The 26,321-nt window shown below is 34.8% G+C and overlaps 1 long non-coding RNA gene across 10 annotated transcripts; it reads left to right on the top strand.

The window, feature by feature from the left end:
• The first annotated feature begins 18,677 nt into the window (after window positions 1–18,677).
• Window positions 18,678–22,786, top strand: LOC110944950. Of its 10 annotated transcripts, none has more exons than XR_002595029.2 (11): window positions 18,678–19,023; window positions 19,102–19,321; window positions 19,544–19,637; window positions 19,718–19,809; window positions 19,963–20,029; window positions 20,934–21,026; window positions 21,116–21,195; window positions 21,323–21,389; window positions 21,497–21,620; window positions 21,876–22,199; window positions 22,507–22,786. It is a non-coding gene; the product is annotated as an uncharacterized LOC110944950 (long non-coding RNA). The 10 variants fall into 10 exon arrangements; XR_002595027.2 differs by having other exon boundaries at window positions 19,514–19,637; XR_004894181.1 differs by lacking the exon at window positions 19,718–19,809.
• Window positions 22,787–26,321: the final 3,535 nt, after the last annotated feature.

Raw genomic sequence — 26,321 nt, 5'->3', positions numbered from 1 at the left:
GTAATTTTCTCTTTCGGGCAAGATAACGTGTTGTCAACATAACAGTATAATCCATTGGCCTTTAAAAATGGTTCCATCATGGCTTTCCAGTAGCCATAATTGTTTGGTGTAAGATTGAATGCAAACTTGTGGGAATTATAGGATGTACGTTCTTGCTGAAAGCAGTAATCGTTGTCATGATGAGTAAGAACAGTAATTTTTTATACCTGTAGGGTGTTGATTGTTCGACGATATTACTTGTTCGCTGCTGGTGTTCGTGGGTGTGAATTGTTCGTAGGCTGTGAAAGCTAGTTGATTGTTCGTAGGTGTGGAAGTGTTCGTAGGTGTGAAGGTGTTCGTAGGTTGAAGGTGTGATGGCAGACGCAAATAAAGGGAAGGTTCTATATATTGTTTTCGAAAAGAATATAAGTGGGGGTTCCCAAATGTGTTTTCGAGAACAACAATTAACGGCAGCAACAACTATAATTTATTCTTTTTGTTGAGTAACAGTGGAAAGCAACAACTATAATTATTGTTTTCAAGAAGCAACAGTGGAAAGCACATGAATGAAGAAGACACGAAGCCGGTTTCGCCGATGTTGATTTTTGATACCTAAGGTTGATCACCGGCTTGTTGACGACGGCAAGTGGGTTTGTTTAGGGTTTACAAGTTGATACGCTCTGATACCATATCAACTCATAATTTCATTCATAATTGAATATTGATTAGAAAGAGGTTTGTGTATATATATTCTACTAGTTACAATAATAACCCTCTAACTTATGACAATTAAATATTTAACTTAACAAAAGTCAAGACGCCAAATCAAAAGGTGCCATTCACTTTCTTTTGTGAAGTCCACCGCCCAAGTCAAAGTTGCTCAACCGCTGTGAGCCGTCTGGCTCCGCCTCTATCCGTGTTCGTCTTCTAGCATCTTTTTGTTGTATCTCAAAGGGTTAATGTTAACCACTAAGGTATATTTAATTTTTCAATAGATTAATATATGTATCGTATTTGGATGTTTGTAACCATGATCCCGTTTGGGTTATTTTTTATGTTGTTTAAATAAATATATTATTTCGCTGTGTTTTATTTATTATTGTAAATCTAATTAATATAAATATATATCTACATAACCCACCCCCCCCCCCCCCACTCCATTTTCTTCGATTTTTTGACTCTAAATGATTGGGCCTTACGGTGGGCACAGGCCCACCCTCATGTGTATGTGGATCCGCTACACAAAGACGAAAATCAATTCGAACTCTAAATGCATGATTATTGTAGTAAAACCTGGGATACTTTCAAACACCAATGGAAATAAGATATTTTCGATTCTTATTGAATGTTTTATGACAAACAAAATCCATACCATCATAGACACTTGGCAACATTTGTTTCATTAATCCAAATTGTAGTTATGATCTTTAATGTTGGGAAACACAAGTGTCCGGTTCTAGACAGACTTAACAAATTCCCTTCATCATACGTCGTCATCCATGTTCAGATTCCACAAATTTGGAAACCCCTATTTATTTAGACCATGCATATTTAATTAAAATATCTATGAGTTAGTTTGTTGGGTTTGAAAGCCCTATATATATATATATATATATATATATATATATAGGACAAAGATCCGTTAAGAACCACCCTTTATTGCGAGAACCAGTGTGAACGCAAACAGTAATACCTAAAAAAATCTAAAAAACACCCAAAAAAATTTTTTTTTTACTATTTTTTATATAAAAATCGATACTTTTAGTATCCAAAAAAAAAAAATTTTTTTTTGGCTACTAAAAGTAGCGATTTGAACATAAAAAATAGTAAAAAAATAAAAAAAAAAAATTAGATTTTTTTTTGATTTTTTTAGATTTTTTAGGTTTTTTGGGGTTTAGTTTTTAGCATTTTAGCTTCGGGGGGGGGGGGGTTAGGTTTGTGGGGGGGGGGGGGGGAAGGGTTAGGTTTTTTTTAGGTTTTTTGAGGGTTTTAGTTTTTAGCATTTAGCTTAGGGGGGGGGGGGGGGTTAGGTTTTTTTTTTTGTGGGGGGGGGGGGGTTTAGGTTTTTGGGGGTGGGGGTTAGGTTTTTTTTAGGGTTTTTTAGGTTTTTTTAGCTATTTTAGGTTGTGTTCACATTGGTTCTCGCGGTTCTCGCAATAAGGTGGTTCTCGCATGAACCTTACCCTATATATATATACCTATATATATATATATATATATATATATATATAGGGGAAGGTTCAAATGAAAACCACTAGTTATTGTGAAAACTAGAAACTAACTAAAACCCACTAAAAAGGAGGGGGGGAAGACTTTTAATGAAGGAGGGGTAAAATTTGAATAAAAAATATATAACTTTTCAAACATTTCCCATTTCTCCATACTTTATCATTTTAAAACAAAAATGGCACCATAAGATCACAAATTTTCTCATCTTTCATTCAAGTATATTCGAGCATATCTTTTATGACATAAAAAAAGATTTATGGTGTCGTCTTGTTTTTAATACTATTATTATAGTAGTGCACATGTGCAATATAACATGTACTACAATGTGCATTACATGCTTAAAATTAGCTTTTTGAGTCTAGTTTAGCTTTTAGGGTTAGTTTTTTTAGAGGTTTAGGATTAGGATTAGGTTTTTGAGGGGTGGGGGGGTTAGGTTTTTTACGGGTTTATGTTTAGGGTTTAGTTTTAGGTTTTCGGGAGGGTGGGGGTGGGGGGGGGGGGGTTAGGCTTTTGGTGGGAGGGTGAATTTAGGTTTTTTTTTTTTGGGGGGGGGGGTGGGGGGTTTAGGTTTTTGGGGGTGGGTTAAGTGGTTTAGGCTTTCCGTATTAGTGCACATGTGCAGTACAACCAATTTTTTTTTTTTTTTTGAAATTTTTTTTCCATATATAAAAAGTAGCGATTTTTCTAAAAAAAGTTGTAAAAAAAAATTTGTATGTTTTTTAGGTTTTTTTAGGCTTTTTTAGTTAGTTTTCGAGTTTTCACAATAAAAGTGGTTTTTATTTGAACCATCCCCTATATATATATATATATAATAGCCCAGGCATTGCTTAACTCATGCAACACATTAAGACTTTATTCAGAAAGAAACTTTATCACTCAGTTGATGGCAAGTTCAAGAATGGCAAGGTTTGTAAGTGAAGTGGCCCCACCCCAGTTTGTGAGTGTTATGAGGCGGCGGCGAACAACTAATATGTTGGAAACAATAAGTGAAGATGAGCGGGAATCCGAATCTCATCAAGCAACAAGTAGAATCAAGTCAGTCTACTTTTTCAAACAAGTGCAAAAGAAGTATTCTGAGTTTGGAAGTTGATGTTCCTCACTAGTGTTTTAGAACCCAATGCACTCACTCTCTTTTGAAGCAGTGGGGTTTTATTAGTTTATGTGTGCGCTCGTAACATTCCAATTCCTATGTGTTTGGTTATCTTCCAAGATGCCGTTTTTTTTCTTTTTAATCTTCTTTATGATTTCTATTAGATTAAAAGGAAAATCACTCAATATCGCTCTCTTTCTTTTATAAGATTTTATTTGGCTTTATTATGCAATATCCGCTTAGGCTGCTTTCGATCGTTTTCCTTTCCTTTCCCGGTTTTCATGATCAACGAGGTGGGTGTTTTGTTTGTTTTTTTTTTTAAAGAAAAAGCCTAATACTTATTTTCCTTGAATAATTTATTTTCAATGAAATTTAAATTCCACTGTGAATTCACATCCAACAGAACTAGGTAAGAGCACCTCAAATTCTTGTCATTTTATTTTAGTAACCTCCTTTATACAGAATAATAGTTCCAAACAATTTTGTGTATACCTATTTTTATATGGGAAATATCTATTTTAATATTCACTTATAATCACATTACAAATAGACAATTTCTTTTAGTTGTTACTCGTCGTTATTACAATCTAATCATTAACAAATTACGCACTCGCTGAATCATTAATGTAAGTCTAGGCGTATATGAGCTCACTTTAATAAATCTCATTACGAACTTGTCAAATTACATGGATCAAAAACCAGAAACTTTTATTAACGACAAATAGACAAACAACAAAGATTCAAATACGAACAATCACTCTTCTCACAAGCAGGTCATCAATATGATGATCTGTACTCAACAACTAGATCTTACTAAAATGACACTCGATCTCAACAAGAGATCATCACAAAAGATCAATTAGAAGTGTAACCCTAAGAGAGAGAAAGTATGAGTTGTAAGAAAGCTCTGGAAGACTGAATGAACTCATCATCGTGATGAGTTTCATTTATATAGTGGCCCACGCTAGGGTTTGACGAAAATGTCAAGTCACGCGTTCAAGCCCGTCTTTAACTCTGTTCAGTAGCCCAACTTGTACAGCAGCCCAACTTCAGCCCAACAGCTTTAAGTCCATGCTCCACTCCACACGTTCAGTCCAATGTTACATGAAAAATCAATATAAGAAATTAATAACAAGTGTAATAAAAGTGCATGTTATACTATAACTTTTCAATAGAGCTTTACTCAAAGTTACCATTGACTTGTCCAACTCTAATCACCTACGTGTGAGTATACAACGGTTATTGAAAAAACAAACATTACATAGAAAGCTGTAGAAAGTTTGGGTAACATAAATAGTAGTATTTTTATTATTAAATAAGTAATAAATTTTAGGTTACATCACTCATCATATCACATAATCAACTAGTGGGAATGCTGCACGTTGTCGTGGGTATTTATGCTTGGAAATAAAAATTCGTCTTGTACCAAAACTTGTTTTGTCAAAAATGAAACGGACTTCTAGTTCAAATCCCATATCAAGCATCCGATCTGCTTCATTAAGCACCTGCAAACTTTTTTTTATCAAAGTGCATGTTATACTATAACTTCCCCCCCCCCCCCCCCCGCACACACACACACACTTTTATTCCTGAACAAATCATTAAATTGAGCCAATTGCATACAACTTCATGTTGAGAAACAGGCAATCCTTTAGTGAAAATATCTGATCTTTGTTTATCAGTTGTTATACTTACTGTTTTAATGCAACCCTTTTGTATTTGTTCCCGCAAAAAGAACAAGTCTAGCTCAAAATGTTTTGTTTTATCATGAAAAAACTGGATTAGCAGCAATGGATATAGCTGTTGTAGTACACATAGCATGACACTAAGCTTCTGCTGTAGATCGTGAAATCATAGACTTGGTTTTTCTAAACTCTTTTATACTTTCAATCTCAGCCTCACTATTACCAGTGACCACTATGTCGTCAACATAAACAAGGAACACAACAAACACATTGTCTACAGATTTAACAAATAAGGAGTGATCGCATTTACTTTGAATAAAACCCAACTCCACTAACACACCAACTAACTTGGCATTCCACATTCTTGGAGCCTGTTTTAAACCATACAACGACTTATTCAATTTACACACTCTTGTATCACTTGGTTCATAGTAGCCCTCAGGTAATTTCATATATACATCCTCAACTAAATCACCATATAGAAACGCATTATTGATATCAAGTTGATAAATAGACCAATTAGAATGAACAACAACTAATACACACCTAACAGTAGTCATTTTAACAACAGGTGAGAAGTTTCCTCATAGTCAATCCCTTCCCTATGACTATACCCTTTAGCAACTAATATTGCTTTATATCTTTCTATGTCACCTGACGACTTATACTTAATCTTATATACCCACTTACAGCCTATAGGTTTTCTACCAGCAAGCAAATCAACAAGATTCCAGGTTTTATTTCTATTAAGTGCCTCAATTTCATCATTCATGGCATTTATCCAGTTTGGATCTTTACATACCTCTACATACTGTTTAGGCTCAACTGTTTTATTCAACAATGAAGTAAAACAAAAACTTTCATTAGAAAAAAGTGAGTAATTTACTACTTTTTCTATACCATACTTGACCTTACCTTCAATAATAAAGTCATTAAATTCGTTTGGAAAAACAGTATTCCTAGCTGATCTTCTAGGAGCATTTACAAATTTAGAATCCTCTGTGTCCCCCTCAGAAGTTTGTTGAGTTTCATATGTAATACTCACAAGCTCTGACCTATCAACTACTACATGAGGTTCATTTGTCTGATGTGACTCAGCCATGACATTAGGTGAACCATGTGAAGTTAATTGTTGAGTATCATGTGTTCTTACATCTACCTCAATGTGATCCGTTCTTTCATCACTTGGATCATCCACAATAATAGAATGTTTGGATTCTATATCATCATACAAGTCAAAAAAGTTCAATGAACTTATATTCTTATTTTGTACAGAATCAAAAGACTCAAAAATAGTTTTCTCTTTAAAAGGAAAAAATGTTTCATAGAATTTAACATCTCTTGAAAAAATGATAGACTTGGTATCAAGACTAAACAACTTATATCCTTTTTTTCTCATAAGCATACACATTTTTCAACCCTACTATTGAGCTTATTACTTTTCATTTAAGAATGTACAAAAACATAAACATCCAAATACTCTTAAATGTTCTAAGAAGGATTCAAAATTATAAATCGTCTCATAAGGAGTTTTTCCAGTGAGGACAGAGGAGTGAGTCATATTAATAAGATATGCAACAGTTAGTGCACATTCATGCCAAAATCTAACAGGAAGGTTACTTTGAAATAATAAAGCCCTAGTACCATTCAACAAATGTCTATGCTTCCTCTCAACAACTCCATTTTGTTGAGGTGTATAGGCACAAGAAGTTTGATGTATAATTCCATTTTGTTTACAAAACACATCCATTTGATTGTTTTTAAACTCTGACCCATTGTCACTTCTAAAACACTTCAATGTTTGTTTAAACTGAGTACGTATTATGTTTACAAAAGTTTTTATATTTTCAAAACATTCAGCTTTACTTTTCATTAAACATACCCATACAGCCCTGGAGAAATCATCAACAATTGTCAAGAAATACTTATGTCTATCCCTGCTTGCAACTCTATAAGGCCCCAAACATCTAAGTGAACCAACTCTCCTATACAAGAACTTTTATGTTCACTTAATGGAAAGGGCTCCCTATGTTGCTTGGCCTGTGACACACATCTCAGGGACCATGATTAGACTTAATTAAAATGTTTTAACTTTTTTTTTTAAATCTTAGCAGCCTGATCAGCAGGGTGTCCTAACCTAGCATGCCATAACTTGTGATGACTAACACTACTATAACATACCTTATCAGATAAGACAACATTTCCACATATATACAATCCTTCAACTTGACTACCAATCACCAGGACTTCCCGGTGGACAAGTCCTGTATGTAACATTTAAACTCATCAAAACCTATATAAAGTTTGTTATCTCTTGATAGCTTATGAACTGAAATCAATTTGACATAATACACAGGGACAACGAACACATCATATAAAATGACACCCTCAACCAGTTTTGAACCAATTTTAGTTACATATGCACTAGTTCCATTAGGATGTTTAACTTGAATCTATGATCCAACCAGTTCCTTTCCCAACATTTAAACCAAAATAATACACATTAGACCAAAATAACTCGCCTGAAACATTGTAGCTCTGTGGTGTTTCAGGTGTCTTATCTTTTATCAGACTCAATAATTTTGACAATTGATCAGAAGTGAAAGATGAAACAGGAATATTAGACTCAGAAGTGAAAGTGAATATTAGACTCATCAACATAAACATTATTACTAGTACTACTTTTTCCCAAGTTCCCTCTAGGTGGTATCATCCCAGAGGGATATCCAGTCAATCAAAACACTTATCAATAGAGTGTCCTAACTTGTTACAATGAGAGCATTTTAAATTCTGATTAGATTCTTAACAACTTTCTTCTTATTATCATGAACAGAACTAGTTTTGGAAAAGAAACCAACAATATGATCCTTGGAGACAGTTGTATTAGAGTTCCTATGTGACTCTTCTCTAGAAACAATTGAAAAAGATTCTTTTATAGTTGGAAGAGCCTCTCTAATAAGTAAACTTATCCAAACAGACTGATACCCATTATCTAAATCCATTAAAAGCTGCATGAGTTTAATCAAATGATTAAAATTGTTAAACTGAGCTGAAGCTTTACATGTACAAGTGGAATTTGTAAAAATTGATCCAGTTTTTTCCACATAATATTTAACTTGTGAAGGTATTCAGCCACTGACAAGCCATTTTGATTAAATGAATTAATTTTCTGATATAAATCAAATACAACCGACCCATCTACTTTCAATAATCTAAACCCATTAAAAAATTGTATGAGTTTAATCAAATAATTGTTAAACTGAGTTGAAGCATTACATGTACAAGTAGGAATTTGTAAAATTTGATCTAGTTTTTTCCACATAATATTTAACTTGTGATAGTATTCAACCACAGATAAGCCATTTTGCTTAAATAAATTAATTTTCTGATATAAATCAAATACAACCGACCCATCTACTTTATCATATGTGTCCCTTAATTCTTTCCAAACCTCAGCAACAGATTTGGAATAAACATGACCCAACTAAAGTTCCTCTGAGACTGAATTTAAAAACCAAGTTAAAACTACTGAATTACACCTTTCCCATTATGTTTTAAGAATTTCATTACCTTCAGGTTTTACAAAAGTCCCATCAATAAATCCAATTTTATTTTTCACCCTTAAAGTAAGAGTCATAGCATTTGCCCATACTGTATAGTTTACTGTCTCTTTTAGTTTTATACTAACAATAGTCGGATTTGTGGAATCACTAGCATGCAAGTATAATGGATTATAAGGTTCAAGCTTACTAATCAAAGTCGCACCAAACAAATTAAGAAGATCAGCCATCAGAACAATCAACATAACACCAAGAAAGGCAAACAAGTTGTTGATGCACTATGTCTATCGCCTACGTCTTTGGGTCATGTCGAGTCATGTAATAGGGCTTACAATGTTAGATTTTGAAGTTGTATTGTTCACTTCGTACGAAGTAGATGTTCACTTCGTACGAAGATAGCTAGGTTCTCTTCGTACGAAGATGAACTAACTTTGTACAAAGATAGAAGTCAAGATCGCACGAAGGTAGGTTGTCTATAAATAGTAGTGCTATGGTCTTGAGTCTGTATTCATTTTGTTGTATGATAAGGCGAAGCCCTGTCAAATTATCTTCGGCTTTAAACGTTGATCAATTAATGAAATGTTGAGATTGAAAAGTAAATCTTGAACTTGTCACTAGTTTAAAATGAATTTCATGCATATTGAACTAGGTTAACCAAGTTAGGACCTGAGCTTATCGGATGAGCAGATCCTCACAAGTGGTATCAGAGCAAGAAGGCCTGATTTGAAGGCATTCATCAAGATTCTACTTCTCTTCTACTCATTTTCACTCTTTTTTTTATCATTTTTCAGAGATTTAATGGACGAAATGGACTGACTTTTTCCAGGAATACTTAAAATTCACTAATAACAAACCCTTGAAAGAATCAGACCTAAAATCAACCAGAATCATGATAAAACATTGAAAAACGTGAAATTGTGAAACTACCTTCGCACGATCAAAAACATCACTTCGCACGAAGATAACATTACCTTCGTACGAAGTGAATTCTGTCAAAATTGCGATTTTAACTCCGTACGAAGAGAGATCTTGAAAAATTTGGATTTTATTTTCGCATGAAGATAGATCTAAAATTTGGTATTTTTATCTTCTTATGAACTGGGATGTAATTGTTTTTGTGTCTATCTTCGCACTAGGTTAACTTCGTACATATGTTACTTCGCACCAAGCTGTTTTTGACAAATATTTTCGACGATGGATAACGAATTCTACAACACTTTTGCAACAACATTAGTTTCAACAACAGGAGCTCAAAGTCTAAATCTCGACAATGAAATGGGGACTATGACTAAACCCCCAAAGTTGATGTGTTTGGAAGATTATTACGAATGGAACGAGAGATTTGTTAACTGGTTACAAGCAAATTATTTTGATTGCTGGTACGCCATTGAGGAGAAATATGTTGCACCTACCGGTGAAAATGGGCTTGAAAAGACATTGACTCGGCTTACTACAACAAAGAAAGATAAGTTCGTGAGGGAAAAGAAAATGATGAATATCCTGCAGCAAGCTATTAAAGAAGATATATTTACTCTTTCGTAACATGATGGTGACGCTCAATCTGTTTGGAATGCTCTGAAAGTGAAATTTCAGGGAAGCACCCAAATGACAAAAGCAAGAAAGCTTTATTGAAAAAAGAGATTGATATCTTTAATCTTCTCAAAGGCGAAACAATGAAGCAGATAATCAAAAGGTATTGTCACCTGGTAGTTGAGATGAAACAATTGGGTATTCAAACAGAAAACAAGGAGTCAATGGACAAATTGGCTGATGCATTACCTGAAGGAGATTGGTCTACCTACCTGACAATCTTGAAAAACAGCTCAGAATATAATACTATCAGTTTGTCAAGGTTCATAGAGAAACTGGAAGGTCACGAGCTCGAAATGCAAAAGATGGCTAAAACCAAAGGTTCACACATTCAACAAGATGTGAATCTGTATTACAAAGGAAGTTTAACAACCAATACTCAAAGTCCAAAAATACATACTGCTTTTAGCACAGACAGTTCTTCGAGTACTGGTTCAAACCATTCAAACTCTGGTGGTGGTTTTCAGTCATTCCCAACTTATGATCCTAACTCACCACAAACACCTCAATCTTCACAAAATTTGAACAATTATCAAACTAGCCAAACCAACTCGAACCAAAGAATCTTACAGTGCAATATTGCTGTGAATTTAGAGAATGCTCAAGATTTCAATGAGAATACTGCTAAACAGCACATGGCCATACTTGCATCTATTTTAGAATCATAAGAGAGTCTGGTAGCTGGAAAGATTGGCAATCCTAACATGACGAAGGAAGATTATGACCAAATCTATCTAGAAGAGTTGGAGCTCATAGATATCAAATGGTGCATGGCCAGCATTATTCGCAGAGCTCAATGGTTAATACCTCCTGACGTGTATAAATCTTTTGTAGGTTTCTTTGAACCGAACTATAAAGTGCATTGTGATGAAGAGTCTAAGCGATAAGTAGAAGAAATGATCGATGTGAACAAAGAAATAAATGCTGAGAATCTTACTGAGATTGCAAATAAAGCGATGATGGCAAACTTGAAAGAGGTAATTTCTGAAAAGGTTCAGGAGAGAGTGAATGAGTCGGTAAATGAGTCACTCAAAGAAGAATCTTGCATGAAGTGCTTGGAGCCTTGCAAGGAATGTTCTGAAAAAGATGAAAAATATAAAGAGTTGAAAAAACATACTGATAATTTGTCAAGCGATTTAAGAGATACTAAAGAAGCATATGATAAATTGAGCAAAACTATTAACCAGTTCCATCAAGCTAGTAAAGAAGATAATGCCACACTTCAATGCTCAAAGCAACGGTTATGGATAAACAAATGGCCATAAATATTCATGTTAACACGATTGCTGAGCTAAAAAGTGAGGTAGAAACAACGAGGATTGAATGAGAACGGGTTAATAAGTTGTTGATCAGTTATTCAACTACTTCATATGTAATTGATCATGTTCTTCCTAAAAAACTAGAAAAAAATTGAAAAGGAAGAAAATGTGTCTGGAAAAAAAAATAGGGATCAGGGTTATCATCGTGTTCCACCCTCGATGTGGAACAGTTATTCCAAAATGAAACCTGACGGGGTGGAGAAGGCGCTTAATTTGAAACTCAAAACTGAACAAAAAGAGGAGCTTCCTGAAAACATTGATGTAACCTATGATTGTGAGTCTGATGTAGTAAAAAATGTGGTTTGAAAATGATTTGGGAAGTGAGAGTGAAAGCAATGATTTTGAGAGTGCTAAGTCTAACTTCGAGAAAACAAGTTCAAGTTCTCGTTCTAAAAATGAAGAAAGTTTTCATTAAAATTATATTTCAAAATCAGAACATAGTTTGAATGATGATCCTAATATGGTCGCATACAAAATGAAAGGATCTGACAAACTATATTCTAACCAAGGACCAAGAATTTCTGATTCAGAACGTGACTCTTGAAAAAGTTGAACAAGTGTTTAAATTGATTGAAGTGAGTATGTCTAAGCTTGAAAATCTCAACACATCTTACTATTCCAAATCCAAAAGTTCTCATTATAACAATCAAAAAGGAAAGAATTATCCTGAGAATAAAAGAAAAGATGGGATATGTTAAGAAAAACAACCACAGGTTTCGAAAACCAAATTTTCAAAGAATATAAACTTTGTTTTCGAAACAAGCTCAGAGAGTGAGAAGGAAAGTTTAGCAAAGGAGCAGTCAAATGATGAATTTTATGCTGAGAAAAAACGTCGTGAACAGGTTATGAGATCCTCTGTTGGAAACAACAGTACGACTTGCTTCAAATGCAACCATGTCGGGTATATCGCAAGACAATGTCCCCAAAATAACTCTAAACCTGTTTACAACGTTAAGAAGTCTCTAGAAGATGTGAACCAGAAATCCCCAAAGTTTGTTCCAACACAAATTTTGAAAAGAAATACTGAATCTAACAACAATGTGAAACTAGAAAATGTTAATGTTTCAAACAAAGAAACCGGTGAATCATCAATAAAAAGGATCAAAAAGATTCGAAATTTTATCCCAAAAGGAAACTTCAAAACAACAAACTTGGGTGTATAAATCAAAACCATCTTCTAAAGAAGTCAAAACAATTGTTTCAACTATGGTCAATGAAAAGACCGAGTCAAAGGTTGAACAGGTTGTTGAAATCAAGAAAGAAAGTAAGAGTGTTTGTGAACCAAAATATGATATCCCAAACCCACCCAAGACAGTCAATGCTTGGGTCTCGTTATGCAAGTAATAATTTGAATGCATGTGCAAGGGCTCCCGAGATCAATAATTTCCAAGTGGATAATGGATAGTGGAGCTTCCCAGCACATGACGAGGATGTTGGCCCTATTATATGATGTTAAATCAATCCATGGAAGCTATGTCGGGTTTACGGGAAATCAAGGTGGGAGAATAGTCGGTGAAGGTATTCTAACAAACGGTGTGGTGTCGTTCGGCAAGGTCAGCTACATAACAGAGTTAGAGAACAACTTGCTGAATATTTCTCAGATTTGTGATAAAAAGTTCACAACACACTTCATTGGTCGAGAATGTCTCATTCTGAAGCCTGGATTCCATATTCTGGAGGAGTGGATTTTGATGCGCGCTCCCCGAGAAAATGATCTTTATGTCTTAGACATGAGCGTTGCGACAACAACGACGAAATCCGCGCAATGTTTTGTGTCCAAAGCAACTGAAAAAGAATCAATCATGTGGCATAGGAAGATGGGGCACATTCATCTCCTCAAGATGAATTTCTTAGTTCATAACAACCTAGTGGAGGGAGTCAATTTACGAATTTTCACTTGAATGATGCCTGCATAAGTTGTAAAAAGTGCGAACAGCACAAAACGTCGCATCCAAGGAAGCTCTTGAACTCAATTAAGCTCCCGCTAGAGAGACTACACATGGATCTCTTTGGGCCAGTCAATGTTCGAAGTATCTTAGGAGATCTATACTGTCTCGTTGTTACTGACATTCCAGATTTTTGTGGGTGATGTTCTTAGAAAGCAAAGATGAAACCTTTGAGAATCTGATGATCTTATTCCGGAAATTGGAGAACCTGTACCACTTACCAATTCGACGCATTAGAAGTGACAATGGTACAGAGTTCAAGAACAATCGGATGGCAGAGTTCTGTAATGATAAGGGAGTTCTGCATGAATTCAATGCACCATATACACCACAGCAGAACGGTGTAGCTGAACGCAAGAGCCGAACCCAGATAGAGACAACAAGAACCATGCTCGCTAATTCTAAACTGCTAGTCAGCTCTTGGAACGAAGCTGTGGCTTCTGCATGTTATACATTGAACAGAGTTTTGACAGTCAAGCCACACAAGAAAACGTGTTTCGAGCTACTTAACCAACGAAAGCCAAACCTGAAATATTTAGAACCGTTTGGGTCACCTTGCATGGTAATCGACGCAGATGGCAAATTCGGAGCTAAATCAATGGAGGGGTTCTTCGTGGGATATGCGAGTTCACTTAGAAGAGTTTATTTTCTGAGCATGAACCGGGTTATTGAAGCTCAGAACGTCGATTGTCAACGCTACACATCTCCAACACAAAAACCGAGAGATGCTTGGATGTTCAACTATGAAAGTCTCTGGGATTCCTTCGAACTGCCAACGGAACCAACAGGAGAAGAACTTTTGGTGCTTTATCAGCAACAACAAGCTTCATCACAAGAGCAAGTTCCTAGACCTATGGTGATTACTCAAACACCTGTTGGTACTCGTGATGCAGAAGCAGGACCTAGTGGAACTCAACATGAAAAAACTCAGACCGTGGGAACAAGTGATCCCACAACGAATTAAGAGATGAATGAATTTGCGCCCACGTTTGATCAAAGTGATGATTTTGATTCTGATGCTGAACCGACATATGACAATGATGGATCTACTTCCGATGATGGAGCTGAGCAGATTGAAAGTTTGCTAAACAATCAAGCTGCGGGTCTAAGTACTTAGAATGAAGCATCCACTAGTAGTCAAGCTGCTAATCAAAACATCACAAATCTGGATAACGAAGTGAGCATTCCAAGTGAAGTTATGCCAAGGATATTGTCTTACCACCCATCGGAAAACATCATTGGAGAGTTGCAGACTGGTGTCAAAATGAGAAATCAGATCAATAAGGATCTCAGTTGTTTTTATACTAGTGTAGCACCTGTACAAGATACTGTCTCATCTAGTTGTTCTATTTCACAGGTTGAGCCAAAAACGTACAAAGAAGCTCTTACTGAAGAAAGTTGGGTGAACGCAATGCAGGAGGAGCTATTGCAGTTTGAGAAACTCGGTGTGTGGAAGCTTGTTGACCTACCTGATGATCACAAGTAGATAAGCACAAAATGGGTCTTCAAGTTCAAAAGATATGATAGAGGAGTAATCGTTCGAAATAAAGCTCAACTCGTTGTTCATGGATTTCATCAACAAGAGGGAATAGATTATAGTGAGGTCTACGCTCCTGTCGCCAGATTGGAAGCCATCCGCATTTTCCTGGCATTCGCGTCATGGAAAGGTTTTAAGGTGTACCAATTGGATGTCAAGTCCGCATTCCTTTACGGAAAAGTGAAAGATGAGGTGTACGTCGGCCAACCACCAGGGTTCGTCGATCTGATACACAAGGAAAAGGTTTATCTACTGGATAAAGCGTTATACGACTTACACAAGGCCCCGAGAGCGTGGTACGAGACGCTTTCTCAACACTTTCTGGACAACGATTTCACCAAAGGAACAATAGACAGTACCTTCTTTACACGGGAAGAAGGAGGATGTATCCTATAACGCCTCGCTTTTCGCAGCTTTCCATTTTTAGAAAGTTTGTATCGTAATTCTATTTTTTGGAAACTCGTTTCCTTTGTAATCGTATTTCGTCTCAAGCCATTGTAAATCCAAGACATTGATCGTAATGAAATGAATCTTTTATACATCATTTATACATTGTTTATACTTTGATACGTACGTTTGTTGTTACATAATCCCCCTAAACATAAGTTTAACTCATAAACGACGATCGTGTATTTGTATTCGTAAATCTTCCATGCATTCAATCACATGGTTATTCGATTATAAGATTAAGTTACATAACCTTCACTTGATTAATACCTGAATATGAATCATTCATACTTATTACATATGTTATGTTTCACACACTTATTTTATTCACATGTTTGTGTAATTAGAACATGCTTATTAATCATTTTGGGCCTTCATAACATGTGAGATATAAACCACACTTTATGTAACATGTTATTTATATAAAATACACCTCAAATGTACATTATAATGATTTAAACACTTAGAAAATATAATTTTAACAAAGTTCTTACAAGTGAACTTGTTTGAGAATTTTAAATATAAAAATTCCCATATTTTTTGTATAAAAATACAAGTAAAGGAGGTTTAGTTTTCAAAAACAAAAATGATTATAAATATATATTTTAGGAAAAATATATATTTAGAAGTCACGTGAACTATGTGCTATGTGTATATTACTTGTATTAGTTATATTAAAATTAGGGACTTGAAATATATATATATATATATATATATATATATATATATATATATATATCTTGGACTCAAATATTGGACTATTTGGACAAATGGACTTGTTGGACAAATTATATGAATATTCTGGAATTAAAATTATATTATAACAAAGCTTGGTAAACTATATTTCCAAACCGAACAAATGACAAAGTATATATTTTTACAAGCATACAAAAATATACTATATTTTTGTCAATCATAAAAATGTATGATTTTTAAAGTGGATGAAATATATATTTCACAAACATCTTAAAAATATATTATTTTAGTAGGAAACTAAAAATATATATTTTTGTAGATTTGATCTTAAAAATAAATTATTTTTAAGATATATGGAAACAGTTGTATTTACCAAGCCTAAGATATAGATATTTTCTATAAACATATCTTAAAATATATATTTTAAGAATACAAGATTTATGGTTAGAATTATGCAAGAATGATATTCCGGGAAAGTTAAGCATATATTAAGTGTTAAATACTTAAATAAATGCAAGAATATACGTATTCCTATACGTACAAATACATGCCAACATACACTACCGACACTTGGTAAAAATATACCATTATACAAGTATTATACTAAATTATGAGAATGCAAGGTAAACTACACAAAATGCTCATAATACAAGTATACCTATACTTGGGGATTTTTAAACAAGTATAATACTTAACAAACGGTACCATTGGTCGTGAATATTACAAACACATCATATGAAATAATATATATCAAAACAAGTTAAGAATATATTATTTTTAACGAACCCCTCGTAGTCACAAATGGTATATAAAACAATGCATGCAAATAATATAAGTTAAAATATAATATTTTAACTAATACATTGAACTTTGAATCTTATATAACTATGAAAAATTATATAAAGACATCATACACCAAAAGTGCAACTCAAAACAAAAACAATTTCAAAACAAGTCTTAATATATATTTAAGACTAAGAACCATTACAAGACCGAAGTGTCTAACAAAACCTAGCGCGATTGTAGGCTGCAAAACGAACCGAGGAAACCGAACTTGAGTACGCACTAGTACGGGCGCAAAACTGTAAGTTCATGTCCCCCTTTTCTTTTAACGTTTTCGGTTTTACAACTCTCGGGGGGGAATACATGTTAACAAGGGTATGATTAAGCTATGGAATGAATTCTTAGATCACGGGTGAATAGGCGCTAACTTACGCACCGTTAATCCTTTTAAGGACCACGAAACAAAGGTTAGATCTAATGGGTACGGGCGAGCCCCACTCACGGTCCCTGTGCGGCCACTTAGTGTGCTGTTGTGTCCCTGTCGAGGTTAATCGACACTTAAATCGTCTACACGGGTTCAGTGCTTCCTATGTCGTCACACATATTAATATCCTTGCAAAACATTAATGATCAACATATTCATAGACGCTTTACATACCAACTTACAACACTTGAACTTTCAAATGTTTTTGAGATTCATTTGATGCGCATAAACGTAAAACACATGGACTCGCTCAACTTTTGTTAATGTTTTCAACTTACATGTATTTCAGGGAATTAGATGGATCTTGGTGCTGGCGTTTACTATCAAGCTTTTGGGTTTGAAGTCTTCGATGTCATCCTTTTTGGAGGGTTTGGTCCATATATCGATATAGGATGCAAAGCCTCATACTTTAATCTTTTGTTAAACTAGTCCTTTTATGGAACTTTAAACTTATGTTGGCATTTAACTTAAACTTAAAACTTGTGTGGTTTGTAACTTAAACAACTTATGGTTTGTAATATTTTAAACTAATGAATCAACGAACATCGCGTGTTTTAATCATGTAGTTGTTTACTATTATCGTATGCAATGAGAAACTAATCAAGTTCACACCGCACGCTTCTGCAAATAGGCGGGTGTGACAATCCCCCACCCGCCTCACCCAAGCTAAATGCTAAAAACTATACCATAAAGCTAAACCTCACAACTAAATGCTAAAAAGTTTTTTTATATTTTTATTAAAAATCGCTAAATTTCGTCACTTAAAAAAATTGAACAACAGTACCGATGAACATGTGCAACGGTACTTTTTTCAATTTTTTATTAAAAAACGCTAAATTTCGTCACTAAAAAAACAACAGTACCGCTGCACATGTGCATAAATGTTGTTCATTTTTTAGTGACAAAATTTAGCGCTTTTATATAAAAAAATAGGTATTATTTTTGTGTGTTTTTAATATTTTTTAGGTATTTTTTGTTGTGTTCACATTGGTTCTCGCGGTTTTCGCAATAAAGGGTTGTTCCTAACAGATGATACTTATCTGATATATATATATATATATCTATACTACTTTAATAAGGATATGTGAAGGACAAGATGGTAATTGAACAAGGTGTTGAAAAAACACTTAATGCACAATGTACAACTGTTAAGGCACAAGAAAACACAGACCATTTACCCTTTACACGGATCATCTTCAACCCTCCATTTTTTTAACTTTTTCACACGGATCTACATCTGGACCGTCCATTTGACTTCACACGGATCACCAATTGCTTTCTCTCTCATTCCTCACACATCTCACAAAACAACATCAGATCTTCTCTCTCTTCTCTCTCTATCTCTGCGATCTAGGGTTTCATGAGCACCAGATCCGTTTGAATCTATCACCAGATCCGTTTGATGAGCAGATCTAGGGTTTCACACAACCCCGCTTCGAATCTAGAGAGAGAAAGAGACGCATCTCCATCGCTTCGCTCTTGCTTGTTTATTTGCCTTGCCCTCTGATTATGATGACTGTGGCGGTTCTGATGAATCGATAGAGATGAAGATGGTGAGGTTGTGGTAGCAGGTAAGTGATTATGATTATCTGACCTTGGTGGTGTTTTCCATACTATACAGAAAACCCTAGCTGTCGCCTCCGGCGATGCCGGCTAGGGTTACTCCGATGAAGCTCCGGTAAGTACTTCTTCACTTGCATGTTTCATTGGTTGTTAGATCGGTCCGTGTAATGACTATCCTGACCATTTGTTACAGAAATTTTAGAGTGAGACGGATAGGTTTCAATTGGTGATCTCCGGTTGGATATTCTTCAAGACAGAGCATTTGTCTCTACTGCATGACGCTTAATGGCGAGACATATGAGAGCCCTAAGTACTACACGACGCTCCAGCAGGCGGAGCATTTAGCGACTGAGGTGGCTCTGGATGCACTTGCGAATCGTGGTCTGTCGAATACATTGGCTACTCGGATATTGGTGAGATTTTCATGGTTTCAACTCATGCCCTTTTTGTTGGTGTCTTTGTATTATACTTTTATATGTATCTTTACTTTTGTTGCCATAGGAAGTTGGCTTGTTTTAATATATTGCTTGCTATTAAAAAATGATGTTGTGTTGGGAACTAACATCTGCAAGACTGCAATTGATCATGACATTTTAACTTGACAGTGACAAATTTGCGTTTCCTTGAATCACCAGCTGTAGTTGGTTTATTCATATTCAAACACTTCATCAGATTTGTACATTGTTGGTGATGCAAAAGCTGGTAAAAGCCCCACAATTTTGGCAAAAGGTTCACCTTTTCTATTAGGCTGCATAGAGTTTTGTTCTTTAAGTTTAAAGTTTGTTCATTTATACTTGTTTTTTATGTAGTGGAACATTGTTTGTATTTCTTGTCAATTTTTTCGAGAGATATCCTATATATAAGCAAAAAGATTTGTACATTGCTGGAGAAAATTACCCAGGTACCCATACCGAAACTCATCTCATTGGAACAAAAGATTCCTTTACTATTGGTTAAGAGGCAAGCCTTTAATGTGATATGTATGCGTGTGTATGTAATATAAGTTTCATTGTTTTCTTTTTTCATTTTTTGGCTTTCATTTTCTTTTTGTCAGGGTCACTACCACATGCCTGAGACCAGATGGCTCTTTCTTTCTTCCTGAGGCACAAATTTTCAGCACAGTAAGGATTTATGAGTCATTGTAATTATAAGAATGATGTTTTTATGTTGAATGTTATTATGTCAAGGTAACTAAGGATTAGGATGGGAAATTGTGTTAACCAAGAATTTGATTCGACCAGTTGCCCCGAGTTCTTTCGTGTATACTTCACATAGGGATGTGAATTTCCGACACGACCCGAAAACACGACACGAACTTAACACGAAATTCGCGGGTTTAGGTTTAGTTTAAATGGGTTCGGGTCAGTTTCAGGTTGAGCCCGTGAACCTGTTTAGCTAAACGGGTCGGGTTTGGATCAACCCAGTCGGGTTGATGGGTTGACCCGTTTAACCCATTTATATTATATTTCATTTTTTTACAAAATGTTTTATGTCTTAAATTAATTTGAGTGTGTATTTTATGCATAATTATAACTTAACAAGAGAGATTGACATAAAATTTTATAATTAAAACGCAATTGTGTCATATGCATTTGTGTTTTTTAAGTAAAGTTTTAATTCTAATATATTATATTGTGAAAAAAATTAAAAGTTTGAAAATTCGGGTTGAACGGGTCGTGTTCGGGTCAACCCGCTAATATTCGGGTTGTGTTCGAGTTCATATGTATGACAAGATTTTTGGGTTCGGGTCAGGTTTGGGTTTGTATAAAATTTTCGGGTTCGGGTCGGGTTGGACCCGCCAACTCGACCCGTTTAACACCCTAATTTTACATAAAAAGCCGAGAAAATTGTTAGGTCAATTTTATTTTCATGCCGGTCAGAACTGGTTGATTTGGTGAAAAAGGGTTAAAATTGTATTTTGTGACGTGGAATGATGGTCTGTCGAGAAGCCTTTCAATAGGGTATCAAATTCACTAAACTTAGCCTTTAATTAGTTAGTTTCTTATATCATTATTTTAACTATAGGCTGAATGGGGACCACTTCGTCATGTCCGTGTTATCATGGAGTGAAATTTCGGTGTTTCCGGTGGATTCGCATTTATAGATTTCCCGACCACGGTATTGCTTACGTTTCCTTCTCTTTTTCTTTTCTATAATCGAACGAAAGCATTGTGTACAGAATTTATGTACGTATTGCTGCAAATCAGGGGTCTGCACGCTCGATGATGGATAAAGTTGGAGATGAGGGTCTTCTTGTTGATGGTAGGAAGCTATTTTTTGAGTATAGGTATACTCTTATTCGATATTTGAGTTTTTATAATGTAACGTTTAATCTAACAATATTTTTTTAGTTTCTTAACTTAAGAATTTTGGAGCGATTATCTAATCTTCATGCAAACTTTTTATCAATGCAGGAAGGAAAAATATTGTATGGTCCCATGATTTACAAAAACAAGTACCATTTGTAGGGAGTTCAGAAAGGTGAGTATTGTGTTGTTATGAAATTTTATAAAAATTTGCACAAAATAAAGTGCAAAATCTTAACTTTAGTTATAATGACGTTTTTACCCTTACGTATGAACATGTAGGACTACAACACAAAGCTATCAGATTTCGGGCTAGCCAAGGATGGACCGATCGGTGATAAGAGCCATGTCTCGACTAGAGTCATGGGGACGTACGGATACACGACTCCAGAGAGTCTAGCCACCGGTAAAATTTGTTATACTTTTGTCTTTTTTTGACTTGCAACATTAACAAACTATGAGGCTCTTAATAAACATTTTATGGGTTTTGGTAATTGCATGTGATTTTGGAAGCAAGAGTAAGTTATACAGAAAATCATGTCAAACCTTTGATCTGGTTTACCTGTTTAATGAAATATAAATCGCTTTTTTAAATCTGAATTCTACATTGGTTCTTTTTAAATCTGATCCGTCGCGTTTATTGTTGTTTCGAATAAGGTAGGTTCATGTTGTAGTCCGTTCGTTTTAAAAGTGTATGGACGTGTCTGCTGAATTCGGTTCGGTTTTAAAACCGGTTTTAACTGGTTTTTTAAATCAGTTCGGTTTTTGAAGGGGTACAAATGTCGCCAAGAAGAACCGTGCTATAACCACCAGATCTGGTTGAGCTCGAACCGGTGTTCAAAACATTGGTTTCAATATTTTTTTCCGGTTTCGATCCTAAAACCAGTTTTTTTGTACATGTCTGGCAACAAGACCGCGCACATCTTCTGTCGCCTTCATCTTTATCTTCCTGTCATCCACTGTTCCGGAGACTTTCCATTCGACGGTATGTATATCAGTTTCCTTTTTTTACTAATTCTCTCTAACCTGTAACAACACAATGATTTTATGTTGGTTCGACCATCAATTCAAGGCGGAACTTGTGTTATTTTTTGTAGTGGTTGTTTGATGTTTAGTGCATGGTTTTAAAAAAACGCCTGAGGCGTGCGCCTCAAGGCGCGCCTCGAGGCGAAACGGCCAAAAAATGAGATTTGCAGCCAAATGAGAGATTGCTTCTATAGTTCTATATTTATTTAGGTTTATGAACTTACATAGGTTATATATACTGAAATCTCGCATCGTTGTTTTTTTAGGCAACCATTTTTTAGGAAATGGGAAGATGTTGACTGGGGAGTTAAAGGTAGGTTGTGTTCAGGAGTGGAACGACATTGGGCCACAGGAATCTGTGCATGACAAGTGTAACTTTATTCATGCCAATATGGAAGCCCCAAGGAAAAAATACAATTAAATAAAAGTAAAGAATTGTAATTGCAGTGTATACTCTTTGCAAAAATTGGGCGAATGTTGTGGATACATTTTAGTCCAATATGTATAGCTAAATATTGTTTTTAAATGTTGACTCACCTGAACTGACTTTAATTGTTAGGAACAATAAGAGGCAAGTAAATAGACAAAGAACTCATGTACCTGTTTTTACTAAACAAAGAATATGGGACCAAGCTTATACTTTTCTTTTGACTTTAACCAAGCTTATACAGAAGGCAAAAGGATGGTAAAAGACATTGAAACTTTTACAAGTACAATTACGGCCACGCACCATAAAAAACTTATTTGAAAAAAGTAATTGAAAAATAGTAATAAAAATGAACTTTTATATATATATTTTGATTTACAATAGTTATTAAATGTACCATCAGATGCCCACATGGCATACATTTGTGATATAATTTTAGTTACACCTTTGAATAGTTTGACTATTAGTTCGAAAACTTACTTCCAATGTTGGCTCCCGATATTATTTGACTTAGAGTATTCACATCCAATCTCCCATTTTTTATTCTATATTACACTAGAAACAACTATCTTTTCTCTTTTCTTTTCAATTAAATAATACTTGTTAATACCTTTATTATTACATTTTCTCTCTCTTCAACTCACAATCACTTTCAAAATATATTAAAAAATTATAAGGGGTGAAAAGTGTCATCTCAAATATACAGATAAACAGTAACATTTTCTTTTTCCTCTACTCACAACCACATACAACCACTTTTCATAAAATAAAAAACCTCCTCACATAATTTGAGAGGTTGGATGTGAATGCTCTTAGGGCGGAAGGGGTGCTCTCTAAATGGGGAGTGGTAAACTTTTTTTATAGCCAATAATCTCATGTCATGTCAACTTCTATCTTCACTCTTCATTCTGCACTCAATCATTAGGGGTGCTTTACCCAAACTATTTTTTCTTTTTTAAAAAATCAAATAAAAAGATAAGTGTGTGATTGATTGAAAAAGAATGGGCCCATCATTAACCACATCTCTCTCCTCTTTCCCTAAGCGGTCTCACTATGCCACCCATTCACCGATCACCGAAATGCTTGTAGCGGGGCCTCACCGATCGGCAACCAACATCACTGAAGGGGTCACCGAATGGTGCCCCTTCCACCCTTATACCTTTGAATATATATAAGCTAGAATTTTGACCAGTGCCGCCTGTTGCGGTGGCAACGTCACGTTTTTTACTTTGTTTCACCTTGCCGAACGTGCTAAATAATTTGATCAACTTTATCACGAGAGAATTGATAAACTAAAAGAAAACGAGTATTGCGTTTTAAATAATAAATACGTACAATCACGACACATACATATGCGCATTTCTTTTAACTCGTTCTTTTATTGATTTATAAATCACATACACACTCCTTTGGACCAATAAGATTTAGATATCTAACTTTCACAAAGAATGGTATACACACCAAAGAACTTAGCAACTTTGCCTATCACAATTAGTCCTCCCTACCCTTGCCTTTCGATGACAAATCTGACAAAATCTCTTCCCTTTTCTTTTAAAAAACCAGTCAAACAAATAACCCTTAAACAAACTATTTTAACCCTTCAAGTGTCATGCATTTACACATTAACCCCTTACTCCCACTTCCCTTATAAGGCTAAGACTCCCTACATTAACTCACCCTTAAACCTTATAATCTCTCTGAAAATTCAGCATTCTACTCTCCCTAACTAACTTAAGTACTATACAATATATCACGAGACGACGGATAAACTAACGGTAAACGAGTATCCTATTGTAAATCGCCACTCCCGCCGCATCGCGCGGGTAAGTGACTAGTATATATATATATATATATATATAGGATAATGCTTGGTGAAAAACCCCACTTTCTTAAGAAACTTAGCAAACTATATTTGTGGCTATGATGTTGCCACGTTTGATCTGATATCATGAGTGTAACTTTTAAATGAAGGTTATATTAGTAATTTTCTTTACCCCCCTAAGAATTATGAGATGACCTCTTCATTTAATGCCCATCAGATCGTACATTCACAATCCCCCATATTTATTTTCCATATTTCCCTTTTGCCTTTTATCTCTTCTTCCTCACTCATCAGAGAATTTTCAATCTTCATACTTACACCAAAGTAGCAAGCATCTCCATTAATATCAATGGAGACAAATCCACCAACCTCTGAATTAATGTCGCCGGTCCGTAGTTTCCCAAACCTGTTCTTTTGCAGCGACTTCCAAAACGATGAGGTTTTGGTGTTTTTATTTTCATGAAAGAAATCAAAGAATCAAGATGCTGTCAAAATGCTTGAATTAATGTTACCAGAGTTTGGCATCAAGTTTGACAACGACAATGAAGAAAATGTTTCAGGTTTGTACAACGATTATGTCGTTGATGTTGTTATTTTCATGAAAGAAATCAAAGAATCAAGATGCTGTCAAAATATTTTCATTTTGGTTTTAGTTTCCTTTCAATAATAAGTTGGTTTTGATGATTAACTGCCATTTACTTTGATTTTCGTTCTTCACAATTGGTTTTATTTTTTCCAGAATTAAGAATGTTGCCAAAAGATTTTTAATTTTCAATACCATTGATTTTTGTTTCAAAAGAAAGAAGGACGTTTATATGTAATAATATTTCAGTGTTATTGAGAAAGAAGTGTTCTAGGCAACCCAGGTTTAAATCTCTGAAATATTTAATCTTTTTTCCTTGCTTTTCACAATTTTCAAAAAAAAAAAGACGAAAAAATATCAAAAATTATTCATAAAACCTGGATGTTAATAGGTTTTTGTGAAATGGTTGTTTTAGAGATGAAACATGTTTTTTTTTTGTGTTAACATGGTTCTTAAAAGGGGTAAATGTTTATGTAATTTACAGGTTTTTATTTTTGTGTTAAAAAGTTATGCTTGGTTTGCATAAGAACTGATTTTTGGTTGTGTTGTGATTTTATTTGAGAAAAAGATTGCAATTTAGCTAAAAAGTTGTGATGTTGTTTGAGAAAAAAGATTTTCTGGCTATGAATGTGTTAATAGTTATGTGTGGTTAACGACTTAACGGTTATCTTATCTTTTTGTTATTAGGATGGTGATGGATACAAGGGAAACAAGATCCAATTCTCGGGACCGTTGGTTTTGTCAAACGTGGATCAGATGCTTAAGGATCATGACCATGTTTATGTTACAGCACAACACAACTAACACGTGTTATAGTTTGAACTTCATTACATGCATGTGTTACATGGGACATGAAACCCATGTACAACGTAACACGTATTAGTGCTATGTATTTTTGTTTACTAGTAATATGTAATGTGAGACTCTTCTTGTTTTCTCTAGTACACGATGTTAAAACGGTCTAGACTTAACACATTTTCTGTTGGAGGCGCCCGTATTTGTACCTTTACTGTTACAGTTACTATTGAAGTTTATGCATCCATTATAGAAGTCTCAACACATGTTATAATAGAGGCTTAACCCACGTTATATCATGTTTACTCTGTTGTTATTAAGTTACTATTGGAGTTTATTCATCCACTGTGGAAGTCTTTACACACGTTATAATAGATGCTTAACACACGTTATACATTTCAGTCGCTTAACACATGTTACAGTATGTATATACACATCATGGTGTTTTGGAAAC

Source organism: Helianthus annuus, chromosome 1 (genome assembly GCF_002127325.2).
Source record: "Helianthus annuus cultivar XRQ/B chromosome 1, HanXRQr2.0-SUNRISE, whole genome shotgun sequence".
Classification (NCBI taxonomy): Eukaryota; Viridiplantae; Streptophyta; class Magnoliopsida; order Asterales; family Asteraceae; genus Helianthus; species Helianthus annuus.
This window is presented reverse-complemented; position numbering and strand designations above follow the sequence as displayed.